General features: G+C 29.0%; 1 protein-coding gene across 1 annotated transcript in view; it reads right to left on the reverse strand.

Moving 5' to 3' along the window:
• LOC119687204 (protein N-terminal asparagine amidohydrolase-like) overlaps window positions 1–12,930 on the reverse strand; it is a 16,675-nt gene that overhangs the window by 3,141 nt on the left and 604 nt on the right. The window lies entirely within an intron of this gene.

Here is a 12,930-nt window from a genome sequence, read left to right on the forward strand (position 1 = left end):
AAATATTCAAATTAGCGGCGTTGTGAGTGAGCAGAAGTTAAAGAAGAAAGCATGTAGAAATAAAGCAGCGCGGCGCACTCACGTTCTAACCCAACTGTGAGCGCATACACAATTTGTTTTTGTTTTCAGCCCAACGTTGTTGTAGTGTTTCTTCTTCTTCTCACTAAATGGTCAACTCGGTTCGTTTGGCTGGCAACCAAACAAATGTAGGTAAAACTTGCAAATTTTTTTCTTCTTCTTTGATTTGTTGTTGAATTGGTGAATTGTGTCTTGTATGCAAATGAATATTTCGCACTTGTGGATTTCGACATGAAATTTCAATTTTGTAACAACAACAACAGCAACAGAAATAACAACAAAAGCAATTAGTGCCTTTGTTGTTGGTAGCACAGTGCAGTGTCAACATATGTGTTAGAAATCTGAAGTAGAGCATTTGGACGTTTGGTCGCTTTAATTATTATATATTATCATGGCTCATATTTTAATTTTTACACTTGTTTAGTAAGGTTAGATGCGGAAGTATTTAGTAAAAAGTATTTTTAAAAAATTAATACTTTTTAATTTTAGTTAGTTATTCAATAGAAATTAAATTATAAAAATTGTGTTTTATTTTTCTTTAGTTTTTGAAATGTCAAGAATCCGTATATGAGGCTATCATAAAGTAGTATCTAATTCCAGTTGTCTTCAAAACTCATCCGTTTCTTTTAAACATAATCACATATATTTAGAAGGCATTAAATAACATTTCAGTGACAGCAGAAATTGATTAATGAGATTTTTATCTATGGCGGTTTACTAACATTTTTTTCACCTTAACTTTCAGTTATTTTAATATACATGGTGTTTCTAAAATATTCCTCAGAAATGACGAAAATTATTCCTTGGGCCAAGGCCAGGTCAAAAGAACAAAAATCTAATAATGTGAGCTTTTGCCATATTAACTAAGTTTGCCACATAACAAAGAAAACTCAGATTAAAAAAACGTTTAGTCCAAAAACCCTAAATGTCTTAAAATCAATAGCATTAAAAATGTTTCATTCTTATACCAAATTATATATATAGTTCATACAGCATCAAAATTAATATATTATCTGAAATGGCTTTGTATTTGAAGAGATTCAAAAGTCATTTGATATATTTATTGACCGGAATGTGGAGTAGTATGCAATATATTTATCTAATTATCATTTACATTTGGTCCCAACCTTATCTTATGAATCAATTAAAAACCATAAAGTTTTCGGTGCCCTTTTGCGACAGGTTTACCTTTTCATTTAATAAGAATCGTTTAGCTAGAAAACAAAGTGAGCTGAATCTGACTCATCGCCTAAAAGTTCCAACAATTCATACTTTAATCAACTAATTTTACTTATGGTTTTTTGAATTCTGTGAACAGGTGCATTAATTTAATGATAAAAAATTTTTTTCTTTCATGAATCAATTTGTCTAAAATATTATTGTTTAACAAAAAGTGAGTTTATCTTTTTATTATTGAAGTTAAAGAATCGGGCTAAGACTACTCCTTATTCTCTTGTTTTTATTAAATTTAATAGTGGTAGACTCTAAACCACACATATAACGGCATTCATATATAAAATGATACCGCAAATATTTTTGTTGCCTTGTCAGCAAATGAAACAGCCATTATAATCTTGATCTTGACATAAAATATAGTTCACTGAGCAATATTTTAAAAGATATTAGAGGGGCTATTAAAATATCTACAGCTGGTGTTATCAATCAATTACGGTCAATCGACGATTTAGCAGACGATTTGGTGTTGATGCAGTTTCTTGAAGTCAATCGTCTGGAACGTTTCCAAGGATATTACACTTTTAAACAAAATGCCTAACTTAAAAATCATATTTATTAATGTTATGAAAATTTTTTAAATTATATATACATACATTTTTTTATATATTGTATACGGTTTTATACACATACGAGTATCGTGGATTGTTTTATCTTTAAAATACTTTTTATTTTAAGTAAATATTTCTTAATTTGAAATTCCAGCTAAAATGAGTAAGTTATAATTAGTAATCATAGTAAAATTAAAAAAAAATTACATTAAAACATCGCTGAACCAACTTTCGTTATTGGGATGGCTTTCCTTAAGTATTATTAAGGAGACTTTTTACAAATTAAGAAAAATACATTCAAGTTTGTAATAATTTCAAGAAGAAATGAACTCTTTTTCTCAGAAATTTCTTAGCAATCAAAAAGCGTAAAAGAGTGAACATTTTCGCAATATACATAAAGAGAACGCCTACCAAAGAATGCAATTGCTGTCTGTCGAGCTGTGATCTAAAGAGAGAGTGTGTTGAAATGAGAGCGACAAGAAGTTCTGCGCCGTTTTGTCGTATAAAGCAAAAAACTATCAATTGCGATCGCAATGATTCAATAACTTTGTCATTGTTAATAATGATGACTAATGGGCAACGCAACGACAAAAACAACAAGCGAAACAGCAACAACTCAAACAGCAATGAATACTGAAACAGACACAGACAAACAATACCGGCAAACAAATCGCTAACTCAGAGGCGTTCAAACATGCCTAACATCAACAAAAGCAAGTATGACTGACAGAAATAACAACAACAACAATGAATGAAGAAGAGGGCAAGAGCGGGGTTTTTCTTTTTCAGTTTCCAGCTGTTGAATCAACTGCCGCTTTAAAGGAGAGCCCATAAGTTGACGTCTGACAACGAATTCCACAGATGAAAAAAAAAGTTGCCCATTTTGTTGGTGTTGTTGTTTTTTTTTTTGATTGTTACTTTTAATGCTGCAGTTGATTTTGTGTTGCATGCAATGGCATAACAATGCAGTTTGCAGTCGGTGGAGAAATTTTTTCTTTGGACAAATTTCATTTAGAAATAAAATCTCAAAAAAAGAAAAAAAAAAAAAGGAAAATAAATAAATGCTCATACTATATATGAAAAATACACTGCGTTTCACTTGAATAGCACACTCCACATATTTAATTTCTTTTCTTTACAACTTTCAAATAAATAAAAAAAACCTATTGGTTAATATTCTTTATTAAACAAATAAAAAAAATTGAATTTGTTCAACAATTATTAAATTAGGAGCTGAGAAACTAAAAAAATATAAAAATGACATTAATAAATTTTTACCTTGCTCGACGTCAATGCTTTCGAGCAGCCTCTTATAGTAGGCATAGGCTGTCGATAAGTCGCTTGGTCCTATACGGTATTTACGGTATTTATTTCATTTAACGTTGACCTTCTCCATGTTGTTTTTGGACGAACTCTACCTCTGCGGTTACCTTGCGGGTTATATACCAACGTCTGTTGACAAATTTGGTCCATCCAAATTTTCTTTTGCGAATTTCAAGGTTGACATCTCTTAGATTTGTTCTGGCCCAAAGGTCTTGATTTGATATTCTGTTTGGCCAGAAAATACGCAAAATTCTGCGGAGACAGCGGTTGACAAATACTATCAGCTTGCTTTGTATGTTTTCCGTTAAAAACCGAGTTTCGCAACCATACAGGAGAACGCATGCTTAATAGACTTTTATCTTTGTGTGTAAACTATAGATATTGGAGCTCCACACTTTATTTTGATAAAGGTACTTTAATTTACTTTAACTTTTATACTTATTTCGGCAAAAATATTAGTGATATCCACACAGTTTTGGGTTGTTTTGGGTTTCTTTGGAAAAAAAGAAATAGTTACATTTTTTATTATAAAAACATTAATTAATTAATTAAAAAATTAATTTACGCCAGTGATATTTTAAAGTTTGTAAACAGCAGAGATAATAACACTCATAGCTGTATTCTTCTTCTTGTTAGAGATGGAACGAGAAGTCATCCTAAATTCAAGAAATTAAGATAAATCTATAAATAAAATTGCAAAATTAGTGAAATGCTATATGGATTGTACTATTCAAGCGAAACACAGTGTATGTATATGTAAAATATATTTTTCAATTAATTATGAAATTAGTATATAATAAAAAACAATGGTTTTTTATTTAGCCCTTACATCCCTTCTCTGCTCACCAAATTTCTTAAAAAATTTTAACCGGATTAAAAAGTGTTGTTTAGCTACATCGAAAACGCAACACGTTAAATGTCATATGATATGTTATATTTTGACAGATGGCTAACATGATAGATAGGCAAATAGAAGAGGAAAACGATAGGCAAAATTAGAAGATTGCCGCAGAGCCGTCAATGATGAAGGAGATTTTGTAAGAACCAGCCTACAATACAATATATATATAAATAAAAACTTGAATAACTGTTTTTTCTATTATCTTAAATGATTTACTTAAACAAGGTCCTTCAGACCTGGTTATACTCCTTTGCAATGAAATTGAAATACTTTCGCTAAATAATATGCAAATATACATTTAATTAGAATACTGTGGATTACGTTAATAAGTTGAATATTTATATACCTAACATTAACTAAAATTAATTAATGCGATTGTAATTTTAATTATTTAATTAAATATTTTTTTCGTCACTCAAAAATTTAATTATTCATTACTGACAATTTCCATTGTTAATGGAATTGCAAATATCCGCCACAACACTTCCGTTTCGTTCTTTGAATTCTTAAAAATATTTCGTATATAAATCACGAAGCATATTATATACTTCTGAACAGATACAAGTATGTATGTATGTATATCTGAAACTGTTATTGTCATATATGTCACAAGTGCTGAAAGCAGAGACTTATTCGCATGCATCTCTTCTTACATGCAAATATCTTGCAGTACAAAAATTAAAATCTTTTAAGTGCTAATCTCGATTGCAACAAGAATTTTACTAATTTTCTTGATAAAATTATGAAAAAAAAGATCGGGTGGCTTCAAATATCTTTATTTTTGTATGTACGTGCAAACGAATGAATGAAGAAACTGCTTCCAAACCCTTCCCTGCAAAATGTTTATGGGGTGAACGAACATACGCTGAAAATGACTCTTAGGTTCCAAAAATGGTTTGTGCTCTTTCAATATAAATCAGAATACAGGCCAATATCTTGAAAATGATTTATTCGATTAGGTTGAAATATACTATAGATTGATGTCTTAAATAAGTTTAGTTAGAAATAATGGTGTTTCAAAATTGATTTTTTTTTGATATTTTTCTTTTTTTTGCCTAAAAAGCTCGGTTATCTTAAAATTTAAAAACTATTTTTTGTATTTTCGATCTATCGATAATTTATTATTATTTTACAAACATATTTTGCCAAGGAATTGCCTATCTATCACGCATCATTTTTCTGAAAACGTGTGTTCAACTTACCGCATTTTTAACAAAAACACGAAGTTATGGTTGAAAAAAGTAATAGATTAAAGCTTTTTACGAATATACGAATTTTTCAAAAATTATCCGACTTGAATCAGCATATTTCCTGCGTACATTTAAGTACTGGAGATACAGTCATTTAAGAGACTGCATGCTTTGTGCTAGATGAGATGACACTTGGAAACGTGTTGTTGCTTTTATAATATATAGCAAAGGTTAACATTATTAAAATATTTATATTTTTTAATTTTTTATATATTAGATAAAATGATTATTTAAATATTGATTAATTATTAAAAAAAATAATATATGTATTATAAATATACTTAAAATGTAAGATAGTTCTAAGTTATATATTAGTTATTTGAACTAATATATATGCTATATATAGTACATATATTAATTCGAATAAAATTTTTTATGTTTTTTCCTCCAATGTTCGATATTACTTGAATACGGACTCTTAAAATCTGTTTGTTGCTTCCTAATAAACCAATAACTGTCCTCATCTTTACTAAAAACCCAAACAAAATTAATTTAAATTTCATACTACCAGACAATTTTAAAACTACTTAAATACGTAAATAAAACTGCTTACATAAATATAATATGTAAACAAAATTAAGCGCCAGAACTTTAAATAAAACATATAATTGTATTGTGAGGTGCCAAAATTCTTTTCATATTCATTACGGGATGATATCAAGCACCTGTCGTTATCGTGACATGTGAAAAAGAGAAATACTTCGAATATCTCAACTGCTACACGTACGTTTTGTGTTGTCTCAATTCTTTTGATCGAATGGCTGACTGGCTGACCGAAAAAAAGCATCTTAAAGAGAGTGTGTCCAATATCTTTAAAATATGAATTATGCAGATTCTTTAAATTCTTGAACCCTTTTCTTCCGTTAAGCGTTATCGTAAGTCCTCAACTACATACCATTTTTCCGTCTGTCCGGACTTTAGGCTGGTGAAAATGAATACATATATAAAAGGCAAAGTGTGTATATGGCTGTCTCTATGTATGTATTGGTTTTGAACTTATTTAAAGAATGTAAATTATAATTCAATGCATGATTAATTATTTTTGAGATATATATTTTATTTCCAATACTATCTATCCGCCTTTTGCATTTGTCACTCACTTAGCCATATTAGCCATAGACATATGTAACTTTACTCCTTAACTAACAATTGCATTAATTATGTTGAAAAATTCATTATAGGATTATTTTAAATTTAACTTATATTGCAATTAAGAATCAAATTAATTTATTGTATTGGGTAATTATTTCGGGACAAACGGCGATCGATATATGGCTATAAAAATTAAGAAAATCACAAAAAATTAGTAAAATGGTTTGGAAAATGAACCAAATAATAATTTTTATTTTTTATAAATAAAGTTTGTTACATATTTCATATTGTTTTTTTTTCCGTAATAGATAACGTCATTTGCATTAAAAAAACAACAAAAAAATTAAAATTGATTTTTATATTTGTACATAATTTATAACGTATATTAGATACTTCAGGGCCTCTTTTAAACTTTTTGTTCTATTTATTTTTCTAACCATTAGTATATATTAATCATGGAGCCATATATAATTATTAATAATTTATAAATAACTATATACTTTCTCTCTCGACTTCTCAAACAAGATTTAGAAGGGTCTATATATTGTATAGATAATTTTTTGGGCTTCAGTTATAAGCCCTAAGCCCCATTATGTTTGTCATAATGTCGTGATTTAATAAAGATAAGTGTTTCTTTGTTGTTGCTACACCACTAACATATGATAAATATATATTGACTCCAATTAATATATCTTAATTTTTTTCTATAAGTATTAGAACTATTTTACCATTTTTTTGCTACTGTAGACGCTCAAAAGTAGACCATATAAAAAATGTATGAAATAAACATAAAATAATTGAATAAAAATTAATTGTAATAATTGCGGAATACATTAATTGCTTTAATTAAGAGCATCATCATCATCATCGGTTCTCTTAAGGTATTGTTAGCTACACATATAATTTGCTGACATTTTACTTTAATTAATTTTAATTTGCAGACCAATAATTTGAACTAACCTCACTCACACAAAACCTTAAATAATTAATTAAATTCGCTTGCTTCCTATAAAGTGTTTCTAATTAAAATGATTTTATTTAAAATGCATTACCCGAATCGTGCACGCTTAACTGTCAGCCGCCCACTTTTCTAGAGTAGTGCGCCGTACACTGCAAAGCATAGCACCATTTCGTCTTTGCAGCCGCTAAATTCCGCAAATATTTTTAAACAAATGAATAGTGAACCAGCCGAGCCGAGCCGAACCGAGCCGAACCGAGCCAAGTCGAACCGAATCGTACATTGTATTCGGTTTTCTTCTATTAAGATTTTGTTTGCAATTGTTGTTGCTACATTTTTGCTGTTCACATATAAATCATTCTAATACTCAATATTTTGTTATTGCTTTCGTAGTTGTGTGGTTGTTGTTGGTGATGTTTGTGTTGCTTATTAAACTTTTCGGTTTAGTAATTTCGCTCACATGTTTTCTTTTCATTTTTTTTTTATTATTTTTATTATTAAAATATGTTTTTTTTCATATATTATTGGCGCCAAGCAAGAGTCAGCATTTTTATGGGGTGGCGTTATGCGCGTTTAAGCCAAAATGTGGTTACGAACACACGGAAATAGGAGGATAATTTGCCAAAATTATAGAATGTCATTTTTTTTAAACTTTTTAGAATTTCAAAGAAAGAATGAAAAATGTTGATAATGTTCTTAAAGAAGGTTAATTGATGTCCAAAGGCAATTAATAGATTGAATATTAAAATAAATTACAGATCTTATCAGATATATTGTGTGGTATAAAAATATTTCTCTCGAAATCTCCAACGCTGCCTTATTCAATTGAATTCAATTCTGTAGTCGACTACAGAATACTTAAACTTGATTTGAATATCAAGCTTAAACCAGTATGCACACCGAACTTGATAGTTTGAGAAGAACAAGAACACATCGAATAGATTAACAACGAAAGTATAATGAGCACAGTGGCGTAACTACATTTTTTAGGCCTGTAAGCAAATTTTAACTAAGGGGCCCCTACCAACATACTAAGGGGCCCCTCTTTTTATACTCTTTACACGAAAAAATGTAAAAAGGGTATATAAGGTTTGTCAAGATTTTCGTAACGCATTAAAGGAAACTTCGGAAATACCATTAAGTATATATCAGTATACTTTTACAGTTCAAACTACTCTCTCAGCTTTTGAACTATTCGAATAAAACTTTATACACATACTTTTCGGGAGCGCACCCTGTTCACCATTTGATTTGATTAAAATTGGACGTCTATTTCTTGTAGCTGTGATATAAACTTAACAATCGGATATGAGGTTTCTCCGTTTTTAATAAAGGTATTCAAATGGAATATGGTGTATACAGTACTGATATTTGCAAAAGACAACGTACAAAATTATTTTCAAATGGGTTTAAATTTAGATATAGCTTCCATATAAACTCTCGATCAAGACACATATTTTTCTTAGAAAAACTTTTTTATTTCATTAATAGGTTTAATATTTTATTTGAAGTACATACATATTATGTACTTTAAATTTAAAATTTACGTATCTTTTATAAAATGCAATATGAAGTTATTCCAACAAAAAACGTTTCGTCCCACTTTTGAGAATTTATTAAAAAGAAATACAATGAATACAAAAATTTATAGTGGGGCCCCCTAAATTCGGGGGCCCGAAAGCGTTGCTTCCAGTTGCTTCCCTGTAGTTACGCCACTGAATGAGCATCAATAATTCCTAAATATCAACTTGTGCCGTGTGAATAGTATATTACTTTCTAAATACATTGCTTCATAGAAATAATTGTATGTAAAGATTAATAAGTTATGTGATAGGTCGGCAGCAATTTAAAAGTATTCTCAATTCAAATAACAACGTAACACAGCTGAAATTCTCTTCTATTGAGTGTACAACCCTTTTGAGGCAATTTTTCTGAATCGAGTTCTTTTTATCATACATAGAACAGCTTATCTGCTTCTGATCGGATATCTTTTTTTTGTGGCCAAAAGTTGGCTGGCAGTGTGTATCCACTTAATGGTGTTTTCTTCGTAATACGTTAAAAAAAAAATTGATTTATGCATATGGATGAATTGATAGTAAGCTAAAGTTTTCCTGGTATTGAACTCAGGACCCGAAAACAGTAAAGAGAAAAAAGGGAAAGGGGGTGAGAGATATGGGAGGAGAGGGAGAAAGAAGTCACGAGGTACATGGAAGAGAAGAGATAAAAAAAGATAGAGGAAGAAAGAGAGAAAAATCTAGTGGGAAAGGGAGAGAGATATAAGGAGAAAGACGATCGAAAACGAATAATACCCGAAAAGGGAAGAAAAGTCAAATGCGAGCGGAGAGAAAGAAAAAAAAGGATTAAATATACATCAATGACTCATGGCGTTCGTAGAAGTATAGAAAAAATGATAGAACAACAAATTTAAGTATATATGATTAATTTAAAACCCCAAAATATGATACTATTTATGTAAGAATTTAGTGAAATGTATCAGTATATTGAGATAATATTTAAGTAATATGTATTTAATATGAGTTGACAAGATTGATTTGACATCTTTTGAGTTAAAAATAATTGAATTTACTAGCGGAAATACTGAAAAATAGATAATTAGGTGTTCCACTAATTTCAACCTCAACCCAAAATATAAATGTATATACGTAACTAAACGTTCTATGTCAGAACATTGACCCTTATCAAATAAAACTATTGATATAACTTTAAAATCTATGTGTCTCTAGATTGTTTACGATATTTCTACTCAATTTGCGATTTGCACTTTTTTTCATTAATTTATTTAAGAGATATAGAGATTACTCTCTGACAATCAATCTAGGGGTGTGTCTGGTGATTGGAATAGCTTTATAGTTACTTGAACTTAGATTGAGTTCATACTAGTCAGTTTTGAGATTGTGTTTTCGCTGATGCATAAACATCTGCTTAATTTGTATCTACCACTTTACAAAACCCTTAGACCCATCGCTTCTCTACAACTTATATTTTCTTTTGCCTAAGTCTGTATGCATGATTCAGGCCAGCCAACTCATTAAGATAAAAAAATGAAAATTAATCTTTCTTTTTGCAATTGACGACGCACAAATGTAAAACATGAAAAATAATTTTATTTTTCCATTTTCCTTTACTTTTATTTTCTTTGGTCGTTTGTTTACACTTTTTATATGCGATTTGTTTGTGTATTGTTTTGATTAATTTTTGCTGTAGTTTTTCGCTTGTTATTTTCAAATTTGTCAACATTGAAAGGCACAAAAAGAAAAAAAAATAAAATAAAATAAAACAATAATAACAATAATAAATAATTTTACTTTGCTTTTTTGTAGTAAACAAAATCGTCGAAAAGCATCAGAATGCGCTTGTTTTGTTAAATACGGGAAACCTTGTAATCTGCCTTGCTTGCACTTGGTTCTCTTATCCTACTCGTTCTATACTTTGTCATTTTCTGTGTTCCGATAATTAAAAAAAAAATTAATTTACTATAAAACTACTTTTATTAAATAATTTAAAAAATACTCATAGATAAGTTTTCGTTTCGGCACGTGAATAAATTGTTGAAATTCCAGTCTTCTCTCATTCACAAATACTGCGCACTACCAAATAAGCAATACCACCAAATAAGCGTCTTTCTAATACACCGACAAAAAATTTATAGGCCAATGGTGGAACAATGCGTAATTCCACCTAATCTACGAGTATCAAGACCAAAAATTAATTTCGGTTGTACTTTCGCAAATACTTACATACATTGTTTGTTTTATAATTGAAAAAAACTTACAGAAACTTACAGAATAAATAAGGCCCAAATCAGGGTTTAATGTCTATAAATTATGTTACATATAAACAGAATATATAATAATAATGTAGTTTAAAAAAAAAAAATATTGTTATATATTGTGTAAAATAATAATTTATAATAATTATAATAATAATAATCAATTATAATAATTAATTATATAATTAATTAAAATGCAAAAAATTTAGGCTAAAAAATGCGCCAGATTGTATCGTTATAAATTAATTACTTACCGTTGATTTTTGCGTATTATGTCTTGAAATTTGTTTTCTGGTCTAGAATCCAATAGTTCGATAATTCTTTTAGAGTAACCCTATCTGATACAAACAAGCAATTAACTACCAATTTCCAACTAATCAATTACCAATGTCGACCTTTTCTGCCTAGATTCACAAAAACTCTCTGTGAAAAGTGACTGGTTTGTTTGCATATTACCAAAGAGGCAGACATACGGACACTATAAATCGATTCCTCTTGAGTGTCAAATTGATAACATGTATATTTATATATTGTCCACTGCTTTCTTGATCGCTTTACACTATATGAAAAAAATTTCATATACGGCTGTATAGTATAAATTATAAATTTGTTTTTTTTTCTTGACATATAGTTCTTTCGGATTTTACCAAATACCAATACCTATCATCATTAATCTCTGTAAATATTCATTGATCATTGATAGTCACTGTTCGGAAATAATTTGAAACTTGCAAAGACATTAAGCCAAAACTCTCCCCAACTTGAAACATAGACTCACGAACTGAACCAGGCAGCCAGTGTTGCACCTGATTTGTCCTGATATTTAATTATTTAATAATTAATAATTATTTTAAAGAACTATTAAAGTTATTATTGTTGTTTTCAATGTTAACACTTTCAAATTTTCAAATAAATATGCAATTTTGAAGTATATTTACAATAGTATGAGTCATGTACTCATGAGAAGTGTTAAAATATATGAACAAAAATAATTTATAAAAATATAAAACATTTGAAGTAATTTTAGTTGATAATTCTAAAAAAAAAAATAATTTATTGTTTATTAATTTTGAGATGTGTTGAGCTTTGGCAGAAAAGTTTGAGAGATATTGTATGACGTCGCATTGTTTTAATAACTACAAAACTTCCAATGTCTCTCAAATAGTTAGGCATGCTTTCCATCCAACAGGTTTATAAAATATATTTTCCATCACGTTTCTCTAGGATAGCTTAATTTGCAGTGAAATCAAATTAAGTCAGCTAAGTGAAGTGAAGCTAACTTAGATCAGTGATACTCAAACTTTTGGTTTTGGTTGAAAAGAATTTTGCTAACTTATCAATTTAACACACTCTGTAAAATAATTTATGAGAAAACCTTTCAGCGTTAAATAAAATAAATTGTAATACAAAGTTAACAAAAAGTTGGTTGAGTTATTAATTACAAGGTATTAGCGGCACACTTCAAGAAATTAGCGGCACATAAAAGTGCCGTGGCGCAGTAGTTAAGAATTACTGAAATAGTTTATTGTTTATTATTGTTTATAGATAAAAATTTTTAATAATAATTAATAAAATAATTATATCACACAATGAAAATATCTCACTTCCTACTAATTATCTTACTTAATTGAATTCATATCAGTTACGAAGTTAATCCCTTCACTGAATTCGAACAAGAATTTAATGCGATGTTCAATTTAATTTTTTATCAAACTGCAATAAATGCAAAAAAAATTAAAGTCTCGAAATAAAAA

The sequence above is a fragment of the Teleopsis dalmanni genome, chromosome X (genome assembly GCF_002237135.1).
Source record: "Teleopsis dalmanni isolate 2A chromosome X, ASM223713v2, whole genome shotgun sequence".
NCBI classification, from domain to species: domain Eukaryota; kingdom Metazoa; phylum Arthropoda; class Insecta; order Diptera; family Diopsidae; genus Teleopsis; species Teleopsis dalmanni.